The following is an 11,877-nucleotide window of genomic DNA, read 5'->3' on the forward strand; positions in this document are numbered from 1 at the left end:
CCCCAGTGTACCTATCATCCAACTTGTACATTTATTAATGTATGGCTAATCCTGTTTCATCTAATCCTCCCATCCTACACCCACTTGATCATTTAAAGCAGATCTTAGGTAGCAACTCATTTCATTTGTCGATAATTTATTATGCAACTCAAAAAGATCATTCATTTTGCACCTGGAAAATGAATAATTCTTTTAACATCATCTCATATTATCAGTTCTATTCCATGATTGTTTTATAAATCCTTTTTTTATAGTTGGTTTGTTTTTACTCAGATTCCAGATAAGGCTCAAACATTGCCCTTAGTTGCTAATCTCTTAGTCTTTTAGTCATTAACAGTTCTCTCCTGCAGAATTTCCTGTAGTCTGGGATTAGCTAATTATAAATTGGTATTTATATCTACAAGCTTAATCAGATTCAGATACAATTCTTTGGCAAAAATGCTTTGTCAGCGATGCTTTGCACTTAATTAATGCCTGTTGGTCTCTTTGTGTGGTGTTCAAATTACCAGTGGGTCACCCATTATAAATTCTCATTTCACAATCGTTGTTTAATTAATGGTTGAAAAATAGTTATTTCCTAATTTTATTACTTCTTCTATGTTTATTAGATGGAATTCTTTTATTTGGTTACCTTAAAATACCATATGGGAAAACTAGATAAAAAGTTCGATTCATTGTCTTTGCCAGTTTTCAAAGCAATGAGTTGATGCCTTAGCAACCTCCCAAGGTAATGTTTTTTTTTCAGTATCATTCCAAACTAATGTATTTAAAATATATTATCTGTTTTACCGCATTGCAGTTTTGCTTTGGGGCTCAAAAGATCCTAACTTTGACCACTGGACCCTTTATATTGACTCCTGTGTCCCTTTAATATGACCCCAGTATTTTTTGATATTTTCTTTGTTTGAGATGTTCCAGACTCATCTTGTACATTTCCTGCCAAACTCTGGAATCAGTTATTTCACCAAAAAGCCTTGTTTTATTTTAATGGGAAATAATATTTAGAGACCACCAATCTAGTCATATGTTGTAGTGCTACTAGTTCTTGTCAGAAGATAAAGGAATATAAATTTTTAAAGCAACAAAATGGGACATAAGTTCATATTGATAATTTTCAGTTCATTTTTAAGGTTATATGATTTTTACTTCTTTTATTTTTATGTTTGTATCTTGTTTCTTTTAATGTTAAAAATCATGGTTCCTGATGACATTATCACAATTATTTGCTGTATGTTGTATGTGTATAAATATAAATATAGAAATACAAATATATGTACCTATACTTCTATATACTCATAAGTAAACATATATAAAAATACATATGTAATGGGATAAAGCAAATAAGTAATTTCATTGATGCTTTAAAATAACAATACCAATATTATTAATAGAAATACTGAATTCACTCTATAATTCAGTCAAAATATTGGGTTTAAAAGAAACTTAAAATAATCTTTTCTGTGCCATTACATTCCAACTTGACCTACAGTTAGGTTCATGTATCGCATTTTGGATTTTAGGGATTTAACATTTTAAAATTTAATTTTCTTTTATAATTGTATAAAATATTTACATGGCTCCAAAGTCAAAACTATAAAACAAAGAACACTGAAGTATTTCAAGGTAAATATAGATCTCAAGTATTTCAAGGTAAATACAGACTTGATGACATTTTACCTCTAAATATTTCTATACATATCCCTGGAAAATAAAAACATATTTTCTCTTAGCCCCAGGACCATTATCACAACTAAATAATTAATAAAAATTTAATATCATCTAAAAATAAGAAATCCACATTCAAATTTCTCTAATTGTTGCAAACATGTCCTTTCCTGCTGGTTTATGTAAAAAGGAACACGTTGCATTTGGGCATGAGTCGTTCATTTTTTTTTTTCCTACCATAGTTCCCTTAGTACCGCCATGTTTGTTTGTTTGTTTGTTTCTGTGACATCGACTTGGTGAAGACACCAACCAAGTTTTCCTATAGGTACCTTTTAGATTTGTCTAGCTGCTTCCTCGTGCTATCACTACACTAATTTCTTCAACTGGATTTTCTGTAAATTGGAATTAGATCTAAATACCTAATTAGATACAGGTTAAGCCTCTTTGGAAGGAACATTTGGGTAATGATGAGTTGGGTTGCTCAACAGGAAATTCTTCTGTTTGACCCCAAGTGGAGGTCCCTGGTCAGTAGAGAGGTGAGGGAGGGACATTTTCTTAAATGAGAGAATACAGGATGAGTTTTCGAATTCAGTCCCTCGCTTTTTCTCCTTCTTGGCGAGCCACTAACGAGATGAGAAAGAAGGGAATGGTCTTGCTGCGTGAGCTACACAACTCTGGAAGCTGCCTCAGTTTTGCCCAGCCCACATCCAGCCCCCATCGATCTGTCCCTGCAGGATGTACATGCACTGAAGCAGGACATGTGCCCACTTCTAGGATCCTTCTTTCCAACTGTTCAGGTAGCAAAGACCTGAAGGCCCTGCTCCAAGGACTTCTGTTGTGGTGGCTATGCTTTAATTTAGGAGATGGTAGAACAGGAAGCTGCTTTGACTTCTGACACTAACTACTCAGAGTTAGGCCAGAGGTCACAAGGCCATAATCCTCCTTAAGACTGTTCTCACTTTGGACACTAGGGGGTCCACAGGCTACCCTCAACCAGCTATAAATTCAGGGGTTCCCACCACCTCATCAGTTTTAGTGATGTACTAGAATGACTCCCAAGACTCATGAAAGTGCTGTATACTTATGATTACAATTGTATTATAGCAAAAGGACTCAAACCAGAAGCAGAATAGAGACGTATAGAGCAATGTCTGGGAGGGCCCCAAATGTGAAGCTTCTGGTTGCCCTCTTCCCCATGAAGTTGTGAATGGTGTTACTTCCTTCCAGTTTCAATGTGTGTGTTGGCAATAGTATTGCCAACCAGCAGTGCCGTCAACCAGGGAGATTCTCTCGAGCCTTTGGTGTCCAGTTTTCATTTGGGCTCACTCACATACAGCCTGCATGGCTGACCTTTAGTCTCCAGTTCCTCTTGGGGTGGGGAGTGGGGGTCAGAACTTAAATGGTGCTTTCCAAAGCCTCCATCATAAATCATATTGTTAGACTATCTCAAAGCCCCCAGGCATAGAGAGACTCCTGTCAGGCAGGACATTCTGGGACCCTAGAGATTACCTCCCACTAGCCGAGGGCAAGGCCTGACCCCTCTTTGTGTTAATTCTTTATTACCCAAGAGCAGTGTTTGTCTCCTTTAAGAAAGCAGATTTGCTACCTCTGGCATGCCATGGTTCACTGTCAGCAGCTCTGTGATCCCAGGTAGCAAACCTAACACTTGTCTGGGCCTTGGTTTCTTCATTTGTGAGTGAACTGATTGACCAGATGAGCTCTGAGGTCTCTCCTGGTTTGGTGATCTTTCTTCCAAATAATGCCAGAGGAAAAGGAAGGCAGGGAAATGCCATGGGTAGAGAGGCCCTAGTTAGCAGCTAGTGATGCTGAGAGAGCTGGGTGCCTGTTCAACTATGGGATGAGTCAAATGCTCCTTGCCTGCATTCATTTGTGAACAGAAAGCAAACCACCCATTCTCCCGGGGCTGGGAGAGAAGCTAGCTTCCTGTGCTAAGGGCTTCTTCCATAGCTGGAAAGACTGGTAACTCTTAGTATCATTTAATTAGAAAATAAAAAAATTAATAATGACCTAATCTCTCTGGTGTTCTTTTTAGACCTTCACCTCCCAATTTCCCTAGTGTGACCTTGTCTAAGTGATAAAATGCATGGGATAATACAGCACATAGCAGCAGTATTACCAGTTTCCTCCCAATCTTACTCTTGTTTTTCAAAGAGATGGATATGCTGATAGGATGGAATGGCAGCTGACTATTTCTGGACTAGAAATCAGTGTAACAAACTGAATTTAAAAAGAAAGGAATCAAGGAAGAAGACAGGCTGCTTTCTCAAGCACAGACTTCCATCAAAGCCTCGGTCCTGAATTCTGCATGTCTACAGACTTGTTTTGTCAAAATCACTAGTTGAGCAGCTTCAGGTAGACTGACTCTGGCCACGCAATTCACAAATGACTGTGAATTAGACCCCAGTTAATGAATTTATAAGAAGAATTCTGCCTATGGACAGCTCAGCCAATTTCCCTGGAATATTGCCCAAGAGGGGAACCAGAACAGAAGGATGATCATATTGGCTAATGACATCAGATCATGGTCCCCACCTCTGTCTGGAGACAGTGAACTCAGAGTGTTGCTCGATTCCTCAGAGTAGTTTATTTGCTTGGGAGAAATCCATCATTTCTGGTGTTTATTTTCCTGTGACTCTAAGCAGGTCAGCCCCTTTTATTAACCTACACTTTCTCCTGCCAACCCCAGCCATCTGTTAGGTTAAGTTCTAGTCAGGAATGAACACCCAGGATTTGCCTTGGGTATTTCCCAAGTCTTCCCCAACAGTCTACTGGCAGACAGGGCAGGGAGAGTGGCTGCAATAGATGCTAATTTCATCTACCATGCCTTGTATTCAGTAATTAACTTTCCAGAATAAATGTTTCCAATTCCTGAATTGCCTTATTAACCCAGTAGCTGTACAGGTACCTGAGTTCTACATCTAGAGATTTTGCTTCAACTAATTTATGGTGAGTGCAGAGCATCAATATCTTTTTTCAAGCTCCCTAATTTATTCTAGTTGATAAGCAAGACTAAGGCTCCTAAAACTCTAATCCCAGTCACCTCTTGTCTTTAGAACCATTAACTAATCCAGGCAAGATATACTTCCTGAGTGCCTGCCCTCATATAGGTCACCTCTTTTCATCCTCACAACCATCCTTGGTGCCAACATTGCTATTTTTCTAGGTTTTGTCCAGAAAATGAGATTTAAGAGACTTCCAGTAGCCTCAAACTAGTAAATAGCAGAGTCTGTATTTGAACTTAGCCATGTCTAACTTCCAACCTCATTTATATTTTTTCGTCACCCTACTGGTAAGTGACTATGTCTCACATGTCCCACATTTCAATGGAGGTTTAATAGCTATCATATACTATGAGACAAGGTCAGGACATTCGGCAAGATTAGTTATCTTGGACATAAGCTGCTAGGGTAAAAGTCTTCCACTAAAACACAGGTTTTTTCTTAAATGTAATCCCTTATATGTTGTTGGCTATCTCTCTGCAACTGAGAAGGCTGATGATCGTGCTTGTCATCAGTTGGAGGACAATTGACACTTAGTTGGACTTAATGAAAGAACATGACTTGTTGATACATTAATCTTGATTTCTTACCTAGAAGTAAAGATGCACTTATACACTAGATGGTCATACCTGGGCCATTTCTTTATCTTGCTTTACTCGTTATCCCTTGATATGTGTGAAAGAATTATGGATGTGTTTTGACGCATGCATTTGGTGCATTCTGTCACTAAAGCCCTCATCAGTTGAGGAAGCCAGCAGATTTACAGATATTCCTGCTTTTCACCCCCCAGCATGTTCCTTGCAAGCCATGTAGTTATAAATGTGTGCATTTATTGAAGAGATCTTCATGTGGTATATAAAATTATGCATATTTGGCACATAAAAATAAAGTATCAGTGTATTATAAAGTTGAACTATACGAAATAATAAAATTCTGATTAAATATGCTTTTAGGAGATATTTATTTTTTCCAAATTTAAAAAAAGCTCTTGATAGTAAAGATTAATATCTTTATAGTAAAGATTAATGTTTAAAAAGCTATCTCGAAAAGTTTATATATATTCTTTTGACAAATTTATAAGGAGACATGTTTGAATTATTTGAGTTCTTCTCAACAAAAGTTGAGATCATTCTTTGTCAAATGAGCATTACACTATCTTATTACGTGAAAAATCAGAAAAGTCCATTGGTGAGGATTGAGAAAGCCTGTACTCCAGCACAGGCCTTTCCTCTAACCTGGGTGGGGAGGCGGAGTCACAAACTATGGCCCATTGCCTATTTTGATCAGTAAAGTTTTATTGGAACAAAGCTACACCATTTGTTTCCATATTATCTTTGGCTGTGCTACATTTGCATGGTTGAGCTGTAGTGACAACTCACATCTGGGCCTTTACAGGAAGTTTGCCACCTCCTACTTTAGCACCTGTATCACTGTGATAACTCCATTTAGGTGACATGCCAGCATCTCAGATTTCACAAGTTCATAATGGTTCTTTTTATGTTACCCTAAAATTTATTCCTCCACCAACTTTCTCATTCAAACACAGTTGTCAAATGAATATTCCTTAACTATTATATCGTTGTCCTGCTTAGATAAAATATCTCAGTGGCTCTCCATTGCCCAGTAACGCCCAAAGTCCCTAGCTTAGGACACCTTCAACTTTATTTTCTAACCAAATTGCTCTACTCTTTTCCCTCAAATGAGTCATGTTCATTTCTATCTCCAAGTTTTTGCCCAGGTTGGTCCCCCTGTCTGGAGTTATTCCCCCTACCCAAGCCTTTCTCATCTACCTCAACCCAGTGGTCTCCATCTTCAGAATTTCAGTAGCACCTCATGTACTCCTCATTTTCACCACTTGCCTCATATGTATGTATATGTATACCTACCTACCTACCTACATACATACATACATATATAACTTAACATAACATAACATATATACATATACATACATATATGTGTATGTACACACATAAATTTAATTTACATGTGCTCATTCTAAGTAGTTTTTTGATCTTTGACGACTGGAAATTGGTGTTAGGCTTCTTGGTTTCTGTTATACACAATAAGTGTTTAATGACAGTTTCAAAGCTGAAATACTTGAAATAAGCTATAAGTGCTATTTGCATTTAGAAAAAGGGGTGATCAGTTTGGACTGAAATAGTCAACAAAGGTATCATGGAGGTGTTGAGACTTGATCTGAGTTTCCTATGTAAGATGTATGAGATGAAGAAAGCATGAATGGCTGGATGGCCTCTGTAACCCACACTGTGTGACGGGGAAAATGAGGGTATCAGTGTGATTGCTAAAGCAGATTTCCATTGATAAGTGGTCCTTGTCAATTACTCAAGAGACTAAACTGGGTCTTTCACTTCTGTTTCTATATTACAGTCACGTAGTATTTGTGCACTAGTGCAGGATAGTTGATTTGGGGAAATAAGGTTGATTGGGTTACAGGTACCTCCTTGAAACACAGGCTAGATGATCTACAGGTAAGCCTGCAGGCCTTGATGAGGACTTGTGGGGTCTCTGAGAGGGACGTGATACTACAAAAAATGTTGTTTCACAAAGATAAGTCTATAGGTGGGAAAGAGATGAGATTTTGAGAAAATACAGAAATCAAGTGAAGTGATGAGGGCCTGATCTGAGATGGAAAGGCAACGAGGAAATGGATGTGTGACATTCAATAAACATGTGAAGGAATAGAGGAATAGGAAATGAATGTAGACTCTGAGCAGTGCCAACAGAGAAACACAACAGCTATAGCTGCATTTGTATCATTGACAGTGAAGAGAACTGGAAGACAGGAAGACAGACACCTGTGAACCCAGTAAATGAGCAACCCATACCTCTGTGCTCTCAAATCCAGAGTTTGGATTTGTGTTTTAAAATTACATATTTGATATCATTGGATTTATCAGAGAGATCTATGCAAATCTATTTAATAAAGTAATCATGGTGTAGTAGAGGGGAATCAGAACTAGAAAGTTTTTCTCAAATTCTCTACCATGTATCACCAGACAAGATCTTGGCAGTGTGGCCAAAGGCGATTTTGAAGCCCTTGCCAACTGACCTCTATGGAAACTTACAGGGCCTTAGAGAATATTTACATGGCAATTTTATTACTACCATCAAATGTGAATTGCTATCACTTTTGTCCCACATCAGCTCCTGCTGTCCTAGCCTGTTAAAAATGTAACGTCAATATGAAAATATCACGTTTAATGCAGTTTCTAATTTTTTTTGCTTGAAATATTCTGAAGCAATTGTTTTCTGGAGGGTAGGGCATTCTGTCTTTAATGTGTCCAACACCAGTTTGCAAAGTCTTATAGGTTGTATCCATGCTGAATAAGCGCTGAATAAATATTTCATAAAGAATAAATAAAGACGAGATATTTTGAAGGTACATCAAAAAGATTTGGTGACTCATTGAATATGAAAATTTGGGTAGAGAAAAAGAGATAATTTACTATTGGATCTGTTTTGTGACCTATCTGTTTCAAAAGATATTTTGGATTTGGAATCTTTAAATTTACAGTAGTAAAGATTAAAATTAAAAGATTTTAAAAGTTAGAGTACCTCTAATATTTGGCTTATGTTTCGTCTCTACCTAGGCACCGACAAGTGTCTCACGGATTCTCAAGCTGTCTTCCTGTCTTTGATGTATTTCAGGAACCTTTTATTATTAGTATCGGAACTCTTCTGTTTCTGTTGGTCCACCCAATTTCTTGTTTATCCCATCAGCATTGGCCTTTGAGCCTCCCTGTCCCTCTGGCCTTGCTCTGGGAGGCCCGGTCAGTTCATACTCCTGACTCTTGGGTCTGTACGAGGACTGCCCTCTGGCTCTGGGTTTGTACAGCAGGGGCTCAAATCTACCCTTTCTCACCAAGCTCACTACAAATCTTACCTTTTAGCCTGTGCGATCGCTGCAGGGTTTGTTTTTTTTGTTTTTGTTTTGTTTTGTTTTGTTTTTATCAGTCGGAGTGTTACTCAGGAGAGTTGACTCATTAGCTAATTAATTTATTGTACATAATCGTAATAGTTGACCTTTTGGGGTGGTTGCTTTGTGTCTCAGCATCTTTTACTTATATCTCATTAACAACCTGGCACCTAGGTATTACTACCCCGCCTTTTTGCAGATCATGAAACTGAGTCTTAGATATGAAACGTTAAACATCTTGCATTTGAAATATGGTGAAGCCATGCTCCAAGCTAGGGTTTCCTGGCTCCACTATTAAACTCTTTCCACTTTTCTCGGCTGCTTTGAGCCAGCAGGTGTCAGGTTATCTGGTTAACAACTGTTACCACCCACAGTCATGTTGTGTAGTGGGAAGATCTCTGGAGTCGAGTCACAGGGTGGACTCTTTATTCTGTTCTGTCTAAAGCGTGCGGCCTCTGTAAGCCTCAGTCACTTCATCTACAAAATGAGGATTAATACCTTAAAGGAATATAAGGAAAGCTGTACAATGAAATATACATACAATCTTTTTAAATTGTATGTATATTTACAATTCGTAAAATATGTAAAATATCTGCTAGTAACATTAAAATAAATTTCAGAGCTAATAAGTAGCTAGGCTAGAGCTTAAACTTGGCCTCTAGACTAAACACCAGGACCCTCCTACCGGGTCAGACTGGGCCAAGATGAGTGGTGCCATGGGGCCATGTTCTTGGCAGTCTATAGAAGAAAAGTTTGTTTGCTAGATAATACTAATTGGGAAGAAATAACAACTCTTGGTCTTATTCACACTTTCCTTGTTATGTTAAAGACTGAATTTTTATCATTTGCTCAGTAGTTTGGCATGACTCTTTGATTTTGTATTTTGTACATTTAGCCATTGCATGTACTTGAGGATTTATTTTTCAGTATCATTCTGAGGTCTTGACAGATCATCCCTTTCTCTCAGGCAACAGAGATGCTTTCACCTCAGACTTATTTCTTTCCCAGATCCAGTAAGCCTGCCAGGAAGGGAGTGTGTGAATTGAGTCTTTGGAGAAGGCTGTCCAGAACCTTCTTTGCTGTGTTTCTCATTCTTGATCACATCTTGTCTTGTGATCACCATGGTGCAAGCTATTATTTGTTTGCCCCAACTGTGTGTGAGGTTATAAATGTTTTTGTCAGGAGCCTTACTTAAAGGGCTGTGTATCAGTGAAAATTCAGGAGTGGTTACGAATTTGATTATACTAGAAACTGTGCTATTTATAGAGTTACTTTGAGAAATATTGTTGATTTTAATTCACTATCTAACCCATATGCAGATTTTAAATATATACCCTCATCTGAAGCAGTACAGTCAGGCTCTTGAGTCAGACTCTCTCAAGTCCTTTCCTAGCAATGCCACTCACTAGCTATGTGTCCCTGAGCAACTTGCTTAGCATTTCTCATCAAAGAATGCGGATAAGAACAGTACCGACCTCACAGGGCTATTATTTAGACCAAATGACCGATATATGTAAAGCCCTCACAAGTCTCTGACATGCATTCAACACTCAATGGATACATGCTATAATTATTACATCCAGAATATTTTAGTACCTTTTTATTGAGGTATAATTGACATATTAGTTTCGGGTGTACAAGGTGATTTGATATTTCCATAGATTACGAAGTAATCACATCAATAAGCTTAGTTAACATCCATCACCAGACAAAGTTATAAAATCTTTTTTCTTGTGATGAGAACTTATGAGATCTATTCTCTTAGCAACTTCCTAATCTGCAATACAGTATTATTAACTATAGTCACATATATTATATCCCCATGATTTATTTATCTTAGAACTGGAAATATGTCTCTTTTGACCTCTTTTACCCATTTCACCTTCCTCCCACACACCCTCTCATCCATAGCAACCACCAGTCTCCTTTGGAAGTGATGTTATTTTTCACCTTTTGGACTATTTTCTAGTAACTAATATGTTCATCTTTTAAAACTCTAAAATTAGAAAAGATTATTTTGTTAAAACTATCCTTGTATTTTTTATTCTTGGGTTATACCTTTTGAAAAAAAGGTCAAGTTCAATCCTACTATGTCCCTGTATCAAAAAGTAGAGTCTAAGAGAATAGTTCACAGTGGGACTTTTCAGAATGTCACTGTCTTCTTGATCTCTCCACCATGTTGACACAGCTGACCCCAACTCCCTCGGCTTCATGATGCCACCTCTGTACTCTTTCTTGTGCCTCTCTAACCTTTCCCTTATGTTCTCTGTGGGAATCTTTTTCTTCAGCATGCTCCTGAAATGTCAGTGGTCTCCATTTCATTAACATGTTTTGAGCTGCCAGTAACTGTAAGTCTCATTCAAACCGGCTTAGAAAATAAGAAACATACAGAGATTGTGCAGACTCCAGGAGCACGTTGACTCAGTGGTGTCATGATGTCATCAAGGACCCCGGTTCTTTCTACTTCTCTGCTTCGCCATCCACACATCTAAGATTGGTTCCCCTTGGCAGTTCCAGATGGCTACCAGTGGCAATCAGAAAGTAATGATCTTCCTTACTCGCTTCCCAGAGGAGAGAGAAACCTCTCCCATGAGTCCTTTCCTTTCAGTCTAATTGGGCAAGTTTATCAGTGAGGGGATCAGATGCAGATGATCTTCGCTGAGAATAGGGCCAGCTTCCCTTATGCCTCATGTGCCATGACAGGTACCAGAACCAAATCAGGATATTGCAGGAAGGAGGAAGGTAGGGAGTAGTGCTGGAGTGGGGACAAACAGTGAGCACTACAGTCCCCAAGGGCCAGCTCAGCCTGTGCTCAATCACACTTTTCCTTGGTATCTCACTCTCACTATTTCAACTCTCTTTTACAAGTTAATCACTCACATTGCTTTACTTTTATCCTGGACTTTTTCCTGAGCTTTCGACTCACATTTTCAACTGTATACTGACCATCTCTTCCAATCCAACCTGTAGACCCCATTTACATTTTGCCAATTCTCAAAATGTCTCTTTTCTTTTTGCTCTAGGATCCTATCCAGGAATACATATTAGTTATCATGTCTCCTCAGACTCCTTCATTTTGGAACAGTTCCTCAGACTTTTGCTGTGTTTTCTGCCCTTTACAGTTTTAAAGAGTTCAGGCATTAAATTATGTACCTTGAGTCTGTCTGATGATTTCTCACCAGACTTGGGTCATTCATTCTGGACAGGAATCTCAATCAATCTCTCTCTCTCTCTCTCTCTCTCTCTCTCTCT

At 38.3% G+C, this 11,877-nt stretch overlaps 1 protein-coding gene across 1 annotated transcript in view; it reads left to right on the top strand.

Moving 5' to 3' along the window:
- Nucleotides 1–11,877, top strand: part of MYO1E (myosin IE) — a 175,609-nt gene that overhangs the window by 85,061 nt on the left and 78,671 nt on the right. The gene's annotated exons all lie outside the window — the stretch shown is intronic.

The sequence above is a fragment of the Pteropus alecto genome, unplaced genomic scaffold (assembly GCF_000325575.1).
Source record: "Pteropus alecto unplaced genomic scaffold, ASM32557v1 scaffold86, whole genome shotgun sequence".
In the NCBI taxonomy this organism is placed as follows: Eukaryota; Metazoa; Chordata; class Mammalia; order Chiroptera; family Pteropodidae; genus Pteropus; species Pteropus alecto.